This window comes from Ambystoma mexicanum, chromosome 6q (assembly GCF_040938575.1).
Source record: "Ambystoma mexicanum isolate Mex_15411 chromosome 6q, UKY_AmexF1_1, whole genome shotgun sequence".
Lineage (NCBI taxonomy): Eukaryota > Metazoa > Chordata > Amphibia > Caudata > Ambystomatidae > Ambystoma > Ambystoma mexicanum.
Window position 1 is genome coordinate 1,095,803,982 of NC_090937.1, and position 18,168 is coordinate 1,095,822,149.

Sequence of the window (18,168 nt, forward strand, 5' to 3'; positions counted from 1 at the left end):
GATGCAAGTGAGAACAGCACATCCATTCAGACACGAGGAAGGGAAATGCGAGGGTGGGAGAGGGTTGGGGATTTCGGTTTCAGAAGGATTGATGGAATGGTGCTAGGAGGTCATTCAGAGTCAAACGGGTGGCAGCTATAAAAGTGACCGAGTTGGAACTGTGAAGAAGAGAGAAATGAGAAGAAAATATACATGTAACTTACCTTAGGCATCAAAGTCGAGTTCATAAGAAGAGAAGAGGGAAGTGTTACATAATTGGACTGTCTATCTAAGAGGATGACCTGGCGAGGAATACCCAGACCAAAGTCAGAGTCATTGGAAGGATAGGAGGGAGGGCCTCCCCTCAAGTACATACCACAAAAGGCACATTGAAAAGAGAGTATCTGGTAATATGAGGTGGGTCACATTTTAAAAACAGTGGAAGGGTCAATTTAGTGGAGTGTTCGGAGTGAAATCAGAGACCATATTTCAAAAACAATGAATTCCCTTCAGAAACTGTACCCTGAACAGTGACATTTGAAATATCTTGTCTAAACATACGTTGGCCCTCATTACAACTTTGCCGGTCCGGAAAGAACGGTGGCAGTTACATTACCGCCACCGTTTTTTCCGGACCGGCACAGTACAAGTCTGCAGCCTGGTGCCGTGCCACCTGCCAGGTCTGGCCTGGCGGACAGAACGGCACCCGCCGGCACTGTTATTAACGGTGCCCGTGCTTCCATGGTCCCCATTCCCATTGAGTCCTATGTGACTGAACTGGGAATGTGGATTAACAATTGCGGCTGCCTGATTTACCGTACCGCCGGGGCTGTAATGCCCCAGTTATTCCGGCAAGCCAGGCAGCGGTAATTCATTACGGGTCCGGCAGCTACCTGCCGGTTTTTCCGGCACAGTTTCCGCCAGACTCGTAATGAGGGAATGTGTTTGGGTTTGCAACCTTATATCAAATCGAATAAACGAACAATGCGTGTTAGCTCAAGAACAACACCTAAACTAGGATACTGACCCATTGAAAATAACAAATTTGTAATTGACAATGAACAAACAAGCAGGAGAAGGGGCCTTAGTATGAAACACTTCTTTTCAGGAAGTGTAGAAAGCCAGACAACCGCCAACCCTGTAGACAGAGTTCTACGAAAGAGCATGTTTGATGAAAGGCCCTCTCAGGTCTGCTGCCCCTCTTGAAAGAATGTTAGCACACAGAGAAAGTTCAGTCAAAAGTCTGTCAACTACGTAAAAACACATCCCATTTAGTGCTGCCTGGCTGTGTAGGCCTTCTGGGGGGCAGCTCCATGAGCCCCCCCTCGCAGCAGAATTCAAGAACGGTCCACAGCTCATTCAAAATGTACATCTTTTATTCTGCAATGTCTACTCACACTCTTCTGGGTAGTGTTGCCTTCTGCACAGGAAATAATGGGATTACGATATTCATAATGGTTCCTCGTCATATCGTTCCCATTTCCAAATTCTCTAGAGGGACAACTTTGTCTCTGCGGGCAACTCATACACCACACCTACACGTTTCGAGACCGCCTGAGTTTTGCAAAGTGTGCATTATGGAGCAAATGTCTTGCATTCAATACATAATGCAAATATAGCCTTTGCACTTGAAAAGAACATACAAATATTCAGATGATCTGCAATGAAAAGACTGGTGGCCCTACTGCCCAGCACGGTGTTGTGCATGGGACAGGCCCTGACTCATGCACAGCACTGTGCAGGGTTTTAGGGAGACTAGAGAACCAGTGACAATGCCGCCACCTCCTTTATTGTGTTCAATGGGTGTAGAAAATCCCAGCCCATTGAGCACAATTATAACCTCTGCTCCCCTCCCTCTCTCTCGACTTTAGTCCAGAGATGAGATCATTGATGGAGCACTTTGATGCTGCAGCACTATTGTGGAACACTCTTCCTCCTCCTATGAAACTGCTGTCCAATCATTTAGCTTTTCGTAAAGCGTTAAAAACATATCTGTTTAGAGCTGCTTGCTTCATGGCCATTTTGTGTTGTTCTGTATTTGGCTTCTCCCTCTCTAGCGCCATGATGCCCCAGCTACCGTGCGCTCTACAAGTCTACATAACATAACATACCCGGCCTAATGCTGTAGCACGGAGAGGGAGGGCTGATGGAAAGCATCTCATTCCTGAACCTGCTGTGTGATGCCTGCTGACAAGGGAGCCTCTTACATCTTACACAATGTGTTAGGAAATACATCTGTATGTGTACATTTGTGTGAATGCGTTTGTATGCGTGTGTATCTGTGTGGCTGTTTTAATGAGGGTCTGCACATGTGTAAAAGGGAGTGTGTGCCTATATTGTTTATGTATTTGTGTGATGGAGTTTCAGTGTGTTACTGTCTGAAAATGTTCGTGATGCATGGCTGAACCCCTTCCCCTACCATACACACACATATTTAGTGGTAGTTTGTACAGGGCAATACTGAGATAAATGGACACACCTGTCAGAGGTAGAGTGATCAGGTTTTTACAATGGCAAATCTGGCATATGTTAGATAACGCCAGAATTGCTGTGTTGTTACAGTGGCAATAATTGCTATTCTTCCAATTGCCAAGGCTAGCAAATATTTATTTATTTATATATTTTTTAATTTGTATAGCGCGCACAAACCCTGAGGCATCTGGGCGTTGTAAAGGATTTTAAAAAAAACACATGGTCACATGGTCACAGTCCATGAATGGTAGGTACACATGTGATACAGGTTTTAAGAGCTTTTCAGAATGCCCAGTAGGATTGCTCTGCTCTTAGCGCATGTGGTAGGGCGTTCCATTGCTTGACTGCAATGACTGGGAAGCTGGATGCTCCGGCTTTTGTCGGTTTGTACTTAGGTTGGGAGAGTCTGTGGGTTTAGGGGGCCCTAGTAGGTCTGGACAGGTGGATCATAGTGATTTTTTGTGATAAGTAAGGCAGGGCAGTTTTGGAGATACACCTCTGAGTGATGGTAAGAATATTGAAGGCAATTCTTTCTCTGATCGGGACCCAGTATGCTGCTTTTCGGGCGGACGTGATATGGTCTGTTTTGGGCATATTCAAGCAACTCGTAGGGCATTATTTTGGATAATCTGGAGTTTTTTTAAGTTGTGAGCTGAGGTTCTAGCGAAGAGAACATTACAGTAGTCCAATTGCACACCAATCACTGCTCGGGCGACTCTTAGGCAACTTTCTGTGGAGAGGGAGCATCTAGCAGCATTTAGTTGAGTAGGCCACTGGGGAGGCTATGACATTTACTTGCTGGGTTAGCGATAGTGTTGCGTCCAGGTAGACTCCTAGGGACTTGACCGCTGGTGAGACTGTGATCAGGGAGCCATCAATGTTGAAGGCTGCAAAGTCAGGATCATGTTTTTTTTGCACGGACGAGGGCCGCAGGAGGAGACGTTCAGTCTTCTCATTGTTGAGACAAAGGCTGTGGGTCACCATCCAGGTGTGGATGGTGGCATATGTGGAGTTCAAGGCAGCAGCATCGATGGTGTAGGTGCCAGAGAGGTAAAGGAGTATCTCTGTATCGTTGGCATAATGGTGTATAAAATACCGAGGGAGTCCAGGAGGTCACAGAGTGGCTCCATAAAACTTTTGTAAAGCGATGGTGAGACACAGGATCCTTGAGGTGTCCCACAGCTGATATGGGAGCGTGCAGCACTGGAATTTTCTGAGAAGACCTGTAGTTGAATGTGGGGGCTATGGCGTGGATGATGGTTTGCTTGTATTGTTTAGATAGATGTAGCCTCGGAGGGGGTTTTCTTTCAGTACATTTCTGCAAGTCATTTTTTGGTTCTAAGGTCTTGAGTGTACCAAGAGTTGAGGTGAGATACAGCTCTGGCTTTTTTTGCAAGGAATGGGGCAATGGTGTTGATGGCATCAGTTAAGGTTTTGGTGTAGAGCTCGGCTAATCTCTGTGGTTCGAGGTTGTCAAGACATTCTGGTTTGAGGGCATCTAGGAATGCTAGGAGGCTATCTTTAGTAAGCTTTCTCGTGCTGCAAGCTAGGGAGGCCGGTAGGATATTGGTAGGGGGTTTAGTTAGCGTGCCGAGGTGGATGGCTGAAGGCAATGAAGTGATGATCTGACCAAGGACAGGGAAAGTTGGAGATGACGGATGTATGGTAGCTATGGTCGGTTAACCAGTCCAGAGAGCGACATTTAATGTGTTTAGGGTTGCAGATGCGCTTACTAAAACCCAATGCGGTCAGCGAGTTTGCTAGTCAAGTGGCATGTAGGTCAGTGTGGTCATTGAGGCCTAGATTTAGGTCTCCTAGGATAATTATTTTGAATGCAGGCTTTAACTCATCTCCTAGTATATAAAGTAGGTTTTCTTTAAAGGTTAGAGTGGGAGCAGGTGGGTGATAAATGAGGTGGATGGTGATAGTGTTGGTTGGGGATACGATGAGTTTGAGTGATAGGATATCACAGTTTTCAATGAGAAAGGAGCTGATTTGCCTGAGGTGAAGGTGATTTCTAGCAATAAGGGCCTCTCCACAACCTCTGCAGAGCAGTCTGTCACTCCTAAAAATAATGTACCCTAATGGGATGGCTAGTGAAAGTGCTGGGCCGGATGCTGCATGTAACCAGGTTTCTGTGATGGCTAAGCATCGAGGCTATTTGTTGTTAGGAGATCGTGTATATCCAAGGCGTGGGCTGGGAGTGAGCAGCCATTGACCAAAGCTAGTTTAAAGGGGGGGTTTAGGGATTTGGGGGTTCTTGCTTTGCTGTTGGGGTAGAAGGGTTCGTAGGTGAGAGGGTTGGTCAGAGGTCATGTTGATGCTCGTGTTGGTAGAGGAGCTGACAATTCCAGTAGTGGCATCCTGTTCAGTCAATGGAGCATAGGAGCATGTGCTGTGGCAGCATGGGCAATCACAGATACATTTCTGTCATGAGAGGTGGTAGTCAGGTTATCAGCATAGGCAATCAAGGGTACATTAGGAACATGTGGGGTGGCAGCATGGGCAATCAAAGGTACATTCCTAACACAAGTGGTGGCAGTATGGGCAATCACAGGTACATTTCTATCAGGAGAGTTGGCAATCAGGTTATCAGCATAGGCAATTAAGGGTGTGTTAAGAACATTAGAGGTGGCAACATGGAAAGTCACTGGTGCATTTTTATCACATGCAATGGCTGCAAAGGCAGTCACAGGTACATTTGTGTTATAAGCAGTGGCAGTCACAGGTACCCTTGTATTATGACAAGTGGCAATATTAGAGCCAACTGGTGGAGATACCGTGCATGGTTGAGCTCTGGCGAACAAGTTGGCAGTAGGGAAGGATGTGCAAGGTGGTGTAGTGAAGGTAGTGTTTTTCACAAGGTTCTTGTGGTACGTGATTCTCTGATGTTGGGGGCGAGACGTTTGCTTAGTGCAAACTGCAGTAGAGGAAAGTGGATGGGAGAGGTGATGTTCTGTGGTATCTGAAGATGGCCAATGAAATGCTGGTATTGCAAAAGTGGTGAAAGCAGGGCGATGACAGCGCGTTCTGTAGCACAAGTTCTTGTTTCTTGAGCACGTTGTTGGAGTGATGGTGCGAAAGGCTAGCAAATGCCTCTCATGTTGCATCGGCTTACGGTGCTGATAATGCCGCAGGTGGAAATGTGAGCCAGCAAGGCTCCTCCGAGGCGTGTCTGGCATGCGCTTGGGTTTGTGTGACCCTGGGTGTATCGCGTAGGCTGATACACATTTCAGGGGACATCTTGGTGGAATGTACTGTGGGTTTTGTAATGCCTGTGTCAGACTGACTTTCCGCAGGGCATCGAACGGTGCAAGGAAGCTGCTAGGTGCTGGTAGAGGGATATTGCGGGCTGCACAAAGGTGGATCACAGGTGTGGGCTCATGCCGCAATCTTGCTAAAGCATTCATAGATGCGAGCAAGGCCTTACCTTGATTAAGATTCTTGCTTAGGTGGATGGTCAGTGGCCCATGTAGCGTTTTCGGCGAAGCGCATTGGGGTCAATAGTCCCGGCGGAGACCTGCTGAGACTAACAATGGCCTTTCATGCCAGCCTTGAATGCAGGCCGACTGCACCTCCGGGCTGGGGGTTCCTTCCTTCATTTGATGTTGGGGCATCCAATCTGGCTGCAGGCTCGACGGAGTCAGGTTGTTGTGATGCTGCAGTTCGATTTTGGCAGGGGTCATCTCAGGCTTCCTCTGCACTGCATTGTGTTGGCGGGGAGAGTGTGCAATGGGGGGCAAGGGTCTCCTGGACGGGTCTTAACTCCCAGGAGACCGGCTGAGGCTAACATGGCAGCCTTGGAAGCAGGCCGGCTGCGCTTCCCGGCTGGGGGCTCCTTCCTTCATTTGATGTTGGGGCATCCAATCATGCTGCAGACTCTACACAGTCCGGTTGTTGTGATGCTGCAATTCAATTTCGGCGGCAGCCATCCTAGTCTCCTCGTCATTTGATGTTGAGGCATCCAATCATGTGTGCCACATATAATTTGGCACATGCATCATGACCATCTGTGATGCAGTGGCAGTACTGGCATATATTGTAGGCCAAGTGATCATGAAAGTGTATTACGCCGCGTCAATCGAGGCATGTATTGTGGCATGGGTATCTTGAAAATGAGTTGTAAAATACTGCTGGGTACTGTTGGTGACTTAGTGATTGCAGATTGTAGGGCATTGAACACATTTCTCTGCATAAATGTTTCTGCAGGATGCATCATTACAGCCTATTAATTGAACAAGTGTCCCCAGGTGAAACGTTCCACCCTACCCCTCAAAAGCCCCTTTATCGGTTCGGCGCACACGCTGCTCTTGGTTGCTCTGCCAATTTGGAGGAAATATTGAACCTCCATACTGAAAAATATGGCAACTGTCACTGTTGTCATCTACAAGCCTGGGAGCGTCTGACTGTTTCCTCAGCACCTCCCATCACACGATATGTGCAGAAACACACTATGCAGATCGAGGTTTGGTAAATTGTATGAAAATCACAGAACTCTGTTGAAGAGATTTTACAACACTTATTATATACAAATTAAATCAATGAAACCATTTCCAAAACACACTCTGTTCTCCTTTTTTAATACAGTGTCCTAGTAGAATGGAAAACATGTTATGATCCAAAACGAAACATGGAAACATGTGTCTACTTACAAAGAAAAAAGTCAAACCAAACATTCTGGTTATGTTCATGTACTGCTTCAATAACCATTGCTGGCTAGGATGTGGAACCGGATATTCATCCGATTGGTTCCCACTCTCTAATTTTAAAATACACCACAACATGGCTATGTTGGACTACAAAGACTTTTTTTTACGGGGCTATATTGTTTCTGTTTATGTGGGTTGCAAAGAGGAAATATATGTCTGTTGCACTGCCGCAGTCCCGTAAGGAAAGTATCAAATTCCAAAAGGGAAAAATGCATTTTTACCCAAACCACAAGCATGTGAATACCGAGGATAGCTCATCAGACCGACCAATTCTGAAATCACAACAGGCAAACATGAAAAAAGCATAATTGTCATTTAATACTGAAATAGGGGCATAATCAAATGAAATACGTTCTCCCTACTCATTTGGCTTTTATAAACCAGTTTTGTCACCTGCATGTTTCTCAATTAAAGACTAAACAATGTGCATAACTTAACATCTCTTCACTTTAGAAGAGATAGACAACAGATTTTGGAGGCAAATGCTTTCGTATAGTCAAACGTATTTGAGTGGCAAGTGAACTAAACAATAGCGATTCGCCCCTTCGTGCTAAGACTTGCGGTTAATTCAAGGGCTGTCATATATGAACGTTCCGTGTGACCCACTCTACCTGGATGCTCGTGTGATGTTCTACTGGACCAGAGTCAGGATGCTCACTACATTGCCACGGGGGCACTGTGCCAGGTCTGTCTCCTGCGACCTGCCTGCAGGTCCATCACCCTGCTGGTGGTCCAAGCCAGGTCTCTTTGTGTCAACTTGAAGTCGCAGTGATGTGCGTCATCAAAACGATCCCCACCTCCCTCATTTCTGATTGTGGGACTGCGAGCAATAGCCTCATTTTAAATCTTAGGTAAACCTCCTCAGTTCTCAAGTCCCACCCTTGTATGTTTTGAGCACCTCACCCACACACTAACTATAGTAACAGTTCTACTTTCTGCTGCTCCCCAACATTTTAATTGGTTATTTATAACACGCTTAATTCCCCGAGGGTTCTAAGTGCGACCCAGGGATCGAACCTGTGTTGCTCTGCTTCCAAGGCGAGCGCGTTGCCCCTGAGCTATCCTCCCGAAACCTGAAGCACACAATATCACTATCTTTGATGAGCTCCACATGACTCTTGTTCCCATACTTAGTTCCACTTTGCTACTGGTTTTAGAAGACATGTCATAAATAACACACCTTATGAGCTCTTGACTCACCCAACATCTTTCTGGCAGTGCTCATAGGAACGCCACATCCTTTTGGTGCACTGGTGAGCTTCATCCTTCTTGTGAATACACTACTTTACGCCGCTGTATCATTGCCCCCTCTCCCACTGATTACTTCCTAACTCGGGATAACCCTCCACTCCTAAAAGCCCAGAATTGAATAAGCTTAGCTACCGTCGCAAATGATGAAAGACCTGCATCCCTCACAATATGCAAGCAATCTCTCACCACCCTCACTGAAGCCTTTGGGCAGGCCAAGACTGCCCCCGTTACATGTAATTTCCATAACCTCCCATCTCTTCCAACCCCATATACAACTCCCCCCATCCCTCATGCAGAAAACACACCACTTCACTCTCCATATTCAAACCCCTCCCTGTGGCTGTATTTTCAAAGTTCTCCTGGCTAGTTCACCATTGATAGTCATAGACACTTACAACCAGTCACTAAAACAGCGGCTGAATAATGCCACAGCTGTCAGCACCACCACGGCTCCCAACTACTGCCCCGTCTCCCCCTCTCTTTATCTCTGAATTCCTAAAATGCTAATGTTTAATAGACTCACCTTCCCCACGGATGCCCTCTGTTACCCACCAAAGGTGGGCACCTGCCTACTACACTCGACCAGGGCTGCACTCATGATTGAGTTAAATTCGTTTTCAGTAGAAGAGGAGATTGATGTGACCATGGGCGTGAGGAGATTGTGTGAGCAAGAACGGTGGCCTGCCTCACTTGGTGTCAGAGAAAAATACCTGGATCAGGTCCAATGGATATAGTGTACACAGATTCATGTCTCCGGTGTCATGGCCCAATGCAGTCAACACCATTGGCTATTTCCACCAATCACTAACATTTAACTGTTAAAGATATGTGACGTCACATATATCTAACACATCTATCTCCCATATATTTCATTGTCCTGTTGCAAATCGTGAAGCACTGAGAGAAAAACAAATAATGAACTGCATGTCAGTGGTCAACCACAATATGACACCAACTTAAATCATGAAGAACATGTCTGCATGTATGACACATCTCAGTATGGAGCCACCTTTCCTAGGTTGCCCTAAGCTGGTGACCTCAAGGTGATGGATACACTTGCTAAGCTGCTTTGCATATTTTGTTATTTGCAGGGCAGAGCACACACTTTTGGAGGGTTGAACAAGTGATGTATTTTTGGGGAAAGGAGCTTGGTGTATGCATGCATGTCTTTATACTCCATTCAGCGTGTTGTTTTAGGAAGGCAGCAAATGCACATTATTTGGACCTATGCAGAAATGTCAGCATGAAAACGTAGTCATGAAAAGGTCACCAGTAAATAGTAGCTATCGAAACGTAGTGATTCCACACACATATTCTGTTGTCATTGATAAGGTCGCCAAAAAAACTATTTTTAAACCACAAACATACAAGGCTGCAACCCTAATGCTAACACAAACCACTACAGAAACCAGGCAATCACCAGCCTTCCACAAGCACCCTATTCCTAAGGCCATTACCTAGAGCCTGATCACAAATCCTTACTCCAACCCTTACCCCCACACCCTCAGCAGTCTGAAGCATTTTGTTTGCATGTAACACAATGAAAAACAGCAAATAATTATCTCTACTAACAATGATTACTACCCTAATCCTTACCCTAACTCTTACTTGACCATAACCACTAGGTGTATTCTAACTCTTACCCTTTTCCAACCAACAACCCTGTCATCACCAGCCATCTCCAACCTCCCTAGCCCTTAACCTAGCTCTATCTCAAACTCATACTATAATGTTAATACTACCCTCACCCTATTCCCATCCCTAAACCTTAACACTTACATTAACCATTATTTTACCTGAACTACTAGGCTTAGCATAACATCTGCCCAGCATCACCAGTCCTCTACTGCCCCTAATGTTACCACTTACCCTAGTTCTAGCCCAACCCTTAATCTAGCCCAAGCCCTAGATTTACTCGAACCCCTACTTTGTCTATACACCTTACTCTAACACTAAACAGGCACTCATTTCCCTCCACACCCTGCCTAACCCTAATAGCACTTCATTGTTGGCTACCTTTAAGCTGCATTTTTACCTGTTTTTTGCTTGACGTCTAATTCACAACAAAGGTATTTACACCACTACTTCTTTTTAGTTGACAACATTTTCATTGGACCCCCCTTTATTGGGGGTTTTAATCAAAGGCCCCAACAAACAGAACTGAAGGCCCTGCTGGAAAAATAACCTGCAAACTTTCATTAAAAAAATAAACTTCACACTGAAAATGGGCCTATTAAGGCAGACTGTGGGGGTTTCTGCAAGTACCACCATGAAGCGCTATGTGAAAAAGGCCTATCTGTCATTACAAAAGGAAAAGCAGCCTTTTAATTTACAGTGGCAGAAGAAATTCAAAGGGCCCTTAGACATGAAAAATAGGATTCTCAAACACTGACACTAAAATGGCTTTGCATGTGCGTTTGCAGCTTTAAAGTAAGACATGAGAAAAATATTCCCCTGCAACATAAAGATGTCAGGGAAAAGACTTAGTGTGTGGTTACACGATGTAATGTAACTGGCTGAATTTAAATGGAGACAAGATGGAGGTGTTGGTGGTAGGATCCCCCTGATCCCTCACTTTAGGTGTCCTCTTTCTGGCCTTCTTCTCTTGGCCCTCTCCCCATTCCTGTGGCTAAAGTGAAGAATATAGGAGTGGTTATCTCTGCCACTCTCTCTATGGCTGCTCAGGTACCGGCGGTGTGTCAAACCGGCCTTTTTCATCTCAAAGAAAGGTACTCCCCTATTACCGGCCAAACTTCGACCACCAGTGGTAGCGGCCATGGTGCTGCGTCGTTTGGACTATTGTAATGCACTTTATCAGGCCCAGCCTAAGGGCCTAGTCCAACGACTGCAGTGCCTGCAAAATCTGGCCGCCCGGGTAGCAACGGGATGCCCCTATGGGGCCCATTTCTCGCCAGTCCTGCGTTCTTTACACTTGCTGCCTGTGGCTCAGTGTATTGGGTTAGGCACTCTGCGTTGTCCATCGGGCATTGCATAAATAAGGGGCAGAGTACTTATGAATTAAATGTACCCACTATCTCTGAAATCGGTCATTGCGATCCGCTTCGGTAGGTCTGCTTTGCGTGCCACCCTTCCACCGCTCTCGTATTTGGTGGTCAGGCCTTTTTGGTAGGCGCTACTCAATTATAGAATGCCCTTCCGTTGGCAGTGAAAAATCTGCTAAATCACCTGGCATTCAGAAAGGCGTTAAAAACATATTTGTTCTAGATGACTGATGTTGGATGGGCTGTGGATCTTATACCTTCCTCTCGAGCGGCATGATGCCCTTGGGTGACTGTGCACTTTATAAATGACCATGACATAACATAACGTATATCATGCTTCACATGCAAAAAACTGACAACAATTGAAATTAAAAGGCCACTTTGTTTCCATGGGTCAGATGCACATTTCATTTAGGCGCGAGGCTGATCATTTTGCTTGTTGTTGTGCAGACTTCACAAAGGACACCTCCACTGCAAGCCTGGCTCTTGCATCCCAGCTATTTACAAGTGTAATAAAGTGTTCCCTGCCCTTCAGGGTGTTGAAAACAAACTTTCCCCAGACCTGTTGTCTCTGAAGGCTCTTTTCTGTGCAGTGCAAATGGCCTAGCCAGACCGTGACTGCAATGTGGGGATGGGCTGCCGTCAAGTGAAGCTGAACTCTGAAAAGAATACAAGAAAATAGAAGGTTTTCTGAACAAATTGGTGGTCAACTTCAGATAACAGGACAGAATGTCAGATGTCAACAGGACCTTGTGACATCACAGGGCCGGCCTAGCTCATTATCTGCAGTGGGGGATCTCTGTGTAGCCGATGCCTCCCAAGTATTTACGACCGGCAGCCTACCAACTTGGCACCTAGAAACACTTGTATATAGGCGCTGTATAAATACCAAATCATATCATATAATAACTTCAAACAACAGAAGGGCAAATGGCCAGAAGAAAGGAGAGAATATGTGCATTACATGAAGATTTTCTATACGTTTAAAAGGGCTATCGTAACATATGCAACTTTCCCAGAAACCACAAGTCATACTGCATTCATTTATGTGTCATTTTTAATATAAATTGAAGGTGATTTTGTTGAAACAAAATTCATCCGCCTGTGATTTAGGGAATTCTAATGGCATGCTAAAATGTGTTCCTGGTTACTCTGAACACATCCCGAATGTAAGAGTTGGCAAATTGGTGGATGGTAAAATTAGGTATTTGGAGAGTAAATTTCATGTTCATCACTATTATGATTTTTGTATAAACGGTGGCAAATTGAACAGTTGGAATGAAAAAAAGGGGATTTCAAATGGGACTTGCCATATTTCTGTTCTAGATTCCTAAACCAATCCTTAGAGTGAGGCTGTACTTGGGGTGAGAGAGATGGGTAAGTGTCCAATACTGGTTGTGAGAATTCTTGCAGGGCACGCCCCAATTATTGAAATCTTGATGGTGTCATCATTGTTATATAAAGTGGATGCACTATGAGAGAGGGGGGAGCTGCTCAAAAGTACCAACTTACAGCTGCAAGGAAACACCAAAGGAGATTTGCTGGAATTGCATCTGGGTCGAGCCTGGAAGAGGTTTGGAGCGGTCTATTGCTGGGGAGGCCTAAATGCTGACTGGGCCCTCTGGTGAAGAGCTGGGGCCCATCCTTGAGAGTGGTGTGACCAGACCCCTGCCCTGTGCTCAAAGTGGGTCCTAAAATAGAGCTGGCTTTCCTGAACTTTAAACAGATGTTTTTGATGTAACTAGAATTTAGCCATTTGGAATCAAAAGGTGGGGGAATCTGCTTCCCTTAAATCATTTCCCTTTATAGTTGGTGTGGGGGGAAAAACTGTGCAGATCCTTAGCCTATTTGACTGAATATAATTTAATGAATTCCCATTTAGCAAAACACCACAGGGTGATTTTTTGTAAACATTCCAAATTAACAAAGCTCATTCCCAGTGTATGCTGAAAACTATAGCCTATAATTTAATTAGGTAATCCTACTTGTCCTTTGACCCCAACTTCTGTAAGGAAGAGGGGTGTCCTGGTCCCTAAACTAAAATCCAATTTTCTGACTGACTTCCCCAACACAGACATTTAAGTGAAGAGGGAGTCTGAAATCCAAAATTCTGAAATCATCCCAATGTTTCTGTCCAGCTTCCCCAGCACAGGCCTTTAAAAGGAGGCAGGGGAGAATACTACCTCATTCCCATTTTTCCATCCAACTTCCCCAACACAGACCAAAGTAGGGGGGTCTGAAAAACAACTGCTAAATCACCCTGTGTTTATTTTAAAGTAAAATCACGGGTGAAATAGTAATTGCCATATGCATTTGTACAAATCTGTAAACCAGACTGCTAGCCCTTTAAGCGCGCAGGAAACTAGAAATTGCACAGCAAAGCATATGTACATTTATTTTGTTCATTGAGCGGTGTTGATTATTTCTTGAAATGAAATCAGTATAAAGTAAAGTATTGTGATTTGTGTTTTTCCCAACCAACGTATGCGATTATTTATGTAAAAAGAAGTTTCATTTTGTGCCACAAAGAAGGTATTTCCTGTACACCGTCCTGGTTCTTGGCTCATTGGTGCCACAGGGGGAGGGATCCACGGGGCATGAGATGAATTGGAAACAGGGCTGAAAAAAGGGTTGACATTAAACAGTTTTTTGTGTGACACCTTGATGGGGGAGGGATGGAACTCTTCGTGTTGAGGGTGGCCTCTCAATAAACCGTTGCATTATTTTTAGGGTATGTTGCATGAATTATTTCAAATGAGCTACCTAAAATTGTTTTATAGCGTGAACCAGGCACGAATGCATCAGAACGCTTTAAAAACACAGAAGATTCTAAAATACATAAATACGTATTCCATTGGCTTAAGACGAGTACAACCATTTAAAACCCTTTAAAAATAGTTTTCGATAACCATGCTTTCAAAATTTCTCTAATCCTCAAGTAATTTGTGGTCTTACGAAGTTCAACACTCAAATAATTCCATGCGAGAACAGTTGACCCGGAATAGGATCTTTTCATGGGGAACGACACCTTGAATTTGCAGACCTCTAGGCCTAGTGTCCCGGCTTCGGAAGAATGTTTTTTGTGGTGGTTGCAAAAGTCCATCATACTAATTTTCTCAATTCTGGTGATGGTTAAGCAAAAAGATATTTTATTAGTTTGCTAGCCTTTAACCCATACCCTCCTGAATAACCCACCTCACGATCCAGATCTACCACTTTTGTAATGTAACAAACATAACAACCACATGACCATCGATCCTTCTAGAAATCTTGCTCCAGGTCTACCATCACGCTACTCCTGATTCCTGCCTAAAACAATGGTACCCATTTATTCTGATTCAGAGCCCGTCTATAGGGTGATACTACGTTACAATGTCTTTCCATGTAAAGATGGCTGACCAGGTTTATTTCAGGTCCCGTCCAACTCGGGCGAGGGGTGTAAGGCCTCCAACGCTGTGACAACTTCCTGTCCGGGTGAAGGGCTCCTTGTTTTGTCCAGCTCAAGCCTGTGTGATCCGTTGGTCTCAGTTCAATTGCCTTGTGCCAGTTCCCTCAGATGGGAACAATGTACATAGTCAGTGGTTTTGCCGTACATGCATAGTCCAGTTCATGATGGGCAAGTATTGGCCAGTGCCAATAGGGAAAACGATATTTAGCCTAACCAATGTACGCTAGAGAAATGGAAAAATAATAAACACTAAGTGGTCATTGAAGCACGTTCAGCTCGTTGGCAGGCAGGATATGCATATATATATATTTTCCCCTCTGAAAAAAGGAAATACCCGACCCACCCCTTGATTTTTTTCCCAAGCTTTATTTGATTTATTTTATTATTTTTTTAAAACTACCTCAGGTCTGCTCCCTTCCACAGGGTATGCTTTATGTATGTTTTTTATTGTTGAGGGTGGAAGGTGAAGGGAACAGTAGAGATTTCCTCTTGTAATGCGGGTTCCCTTATGTTAGTATAGGAAGCAGTAGATACATCCACTGGTAGTCGAAGAAGGTGGTAGCTGTTACCCTGGACTGGCAAGGCTATCCTCCTCAAATCGATCATCTTTGAAGCTTTTCTTCTGAAATATTCTTCATTAAGTTTGAGAGAAGTAGTTCCCTGGCAGCAGGCCGGTAAACGGCTTTCCTGCAAGCTCCTTGTCACAGCACCCTGCACTTCGAGTCTCGTCCCTTCATTGCATTCCCCATAGGAACCAGACGTATCACTCCAATGAAGAATGTCTTTCCCCATGCGGAGGCTGCGCTTCTCCCCGAATCCCCAAATCCTCAAACTAATGTTAAATGTATAAATCTTAGAATTGGAGATGTTGTTATTAAAGTCTCTATGGAAGTGTGTATCCCTGATGCACTTTGTTGGTTGTACTGAATTGGTCTTTGGTGAATTGAGTACCCTGGTAATCCTACCAAAATGTCAGCAAGCAATAATGTAAAACTAATGAATGTTCTAAATGTTATGCTGAAGATTCTGTGTAACGTTACTTTACAGATCAAACATTCTAGCACCTCATTCAGATCAACTTGAGCTCACATGTTAGTGTAGATCTTGGTGTACAAGCCTATCCATGCAGATATCACTTGTCTGCTGGACCTTGTGCTGCTTCACCCAATCATACGTGTTCATGGCAGGTGCATGGGACAAGTAGATACCATGGGAAATTGAACCCATTTCTTTTTGACATCAGCTAAATAAAAAAAGCTAATAGTCATACTTGACATTCTTTCTTACTCCTACTTTTGTTGAACATAAGTATTTAGTCCCTTTGATACTTGACATGTCGAATGACATAACCTTTGCAGTAAATATAAACGCAGAGTAATATTTATTTGAATTTATGTGGCAGGACGCCACCCCTATTTTTCAACAGCATGGGACAAGTAGGTCTTACCGCTGGGGGAAACCTGATTGAAAGTATCAATCTAGGGTGTGTGGCACAAAGAATCCCTCACTGTGGCCCAGGCTGGTCTTAGGGCTTCACCCTGTGTGAAAGTCGCAGCATTTCTCTCCCATGGGGGCAGGACAGGATGTTCATCCAGAGAAATGGACACAGCAGGTTTCTAGCTAGTGTCGGGTATGGTGGTAAGTACAAAAATCCGCATCAATTATTTACTTACCGTACACACTACCCGTCCAGTTGAAAGTTGTCGATGTTGGTGGACACAATATGTATTAAACGTGGAGATTATTTCTCAAACACGGATTGTGAAAAGGCCAAGACCAATGCAAAGGATTGTGAAAAGGCCAAAACCAATGCAAAGGATTGGGAAAAGGCCAAGACCAATGCAAAGGATTGGGAAAAGGCCAAGACCAATGCAAAGGATTGGGAAAAGGCCAAGACCAATGCAAAGGATTGGGAAAAGGCCAAGACCAATGCAAAGGATTGGGAAAAGGCCAAGACCAATGCAAAGGATTGGGAAAAGGCCAAGACCAATGCAAAGGATTGGGAAAAGGCCAAGACCAATGCAAAAATCGATGAGGACAAGATGGCTTGAATAATAATTACTTATCCTGAGGAAGAAGTGCCCTCGAAACCCGTTTGTGACATTTTGGAAGTGTTTGGAAGTGTTTTTTTTAAAGAATGGTGGCACTCTCAAGGAAGGTGCCCTTTGTGCATTGAGGGTCTTACAACGATAAAAGAGGACACAATGTGTTAAGTTGAACATTTGGTATCAAGCAGCATCATTTTCAATTTGATCATAGAAGTGTAAATAAGCTCCAATGGTATACAAAAAGTAATTTGTCTTCAGCAGTGTTGGCTTCAGGCAGATTGATTGGTTTGTAGATTAATTGTGTGTGTCATCTCTGATTTGTTCCATCAGAAAACTTTGAAGATTAGGCCCCTGGCCTTTATTGATGCCAACACACTTGTCTGACCACTCTTGTGTACTGTCAAGTGGTGTGCAGTCTCCTAGTAAATGGATTGTGCATTTGAATCATGTATTTACTTGTTGCATCGTAACTTTTCATGTGTGGATTTTAGTCAGTTGGTGTCAGTCTCGAGCCACTTATTTTTCAATCTGTTAAGATGGTCTGCTCGGGGTTTGGAGGCCAACTAGAAGCCATACAAGTCCTACAGCCTGTGCTCTGGATTTTAGTCATTGTCTGTATTCCTGTGATTTAAGCGTAGATTGACATGAGCATGCAAGAATCACTGAAGGATTATCTTTTCACTTCAAGGCTCTCCACTGTCAGTTCTCAGGTAGTGGTTTGAATCATCTCCTACCCTCTGTTACCCCCCAACATTCCCCTTATTACTCAGTCTATCCTTAACTAGGCCATCCTTTTCTTTCAGGCTTGACAGAGCCAAAAGAACAAAAAAAAAGAATTCCCAACGCAAAGTATAGGAACTTTCATGAAATTGGCCTTTCCTGAGAGGGGGGCACGGGCTTCCGAGCACCCCCGCGTACTCGGCGCGCCTTAACATAACATATTCATCCGAAGAAATCTTTCGCCTTTTACTAAAGATTTCCGTGGAGAGGAACATTAAAGAGTTTTCGATCAATAAATCTTCTTAGTTACCCGTGTGAGAAAAATTGAATGTTATTTACCAGATTCAAACTTAACCAAATCCCAACCAAAGTTCGAACGTATCATTGGCAGCATAAAAAGGCCATTATGAATAAGGGTATGTGTCGCTTTTGCCCTGGTGCCAATGAGCGTGAAACCTTAAAACACTTGGTTATGTTCTGTCCGCAAGTTGAAACCGTGCACATGGTCACATTTGATACATTTATGGTTAGTGAATCCC

General features: G+C 44.4%; 1 pseudogene; it reads left to right on the forward strand.

Annotated features, from left to right (window-relative positions):
• The first annotated feature begins 17,823 nt into the window (after positions 1-17,823).
• On the forward strand, positions 17,824-17,953 carry LOC138517078 (U5 spliceosomal RNA; annotated as a pseudogene).
• The last annotated feature ends 215 nt before the right edge of the window (positions 17,954-18,168 follow it).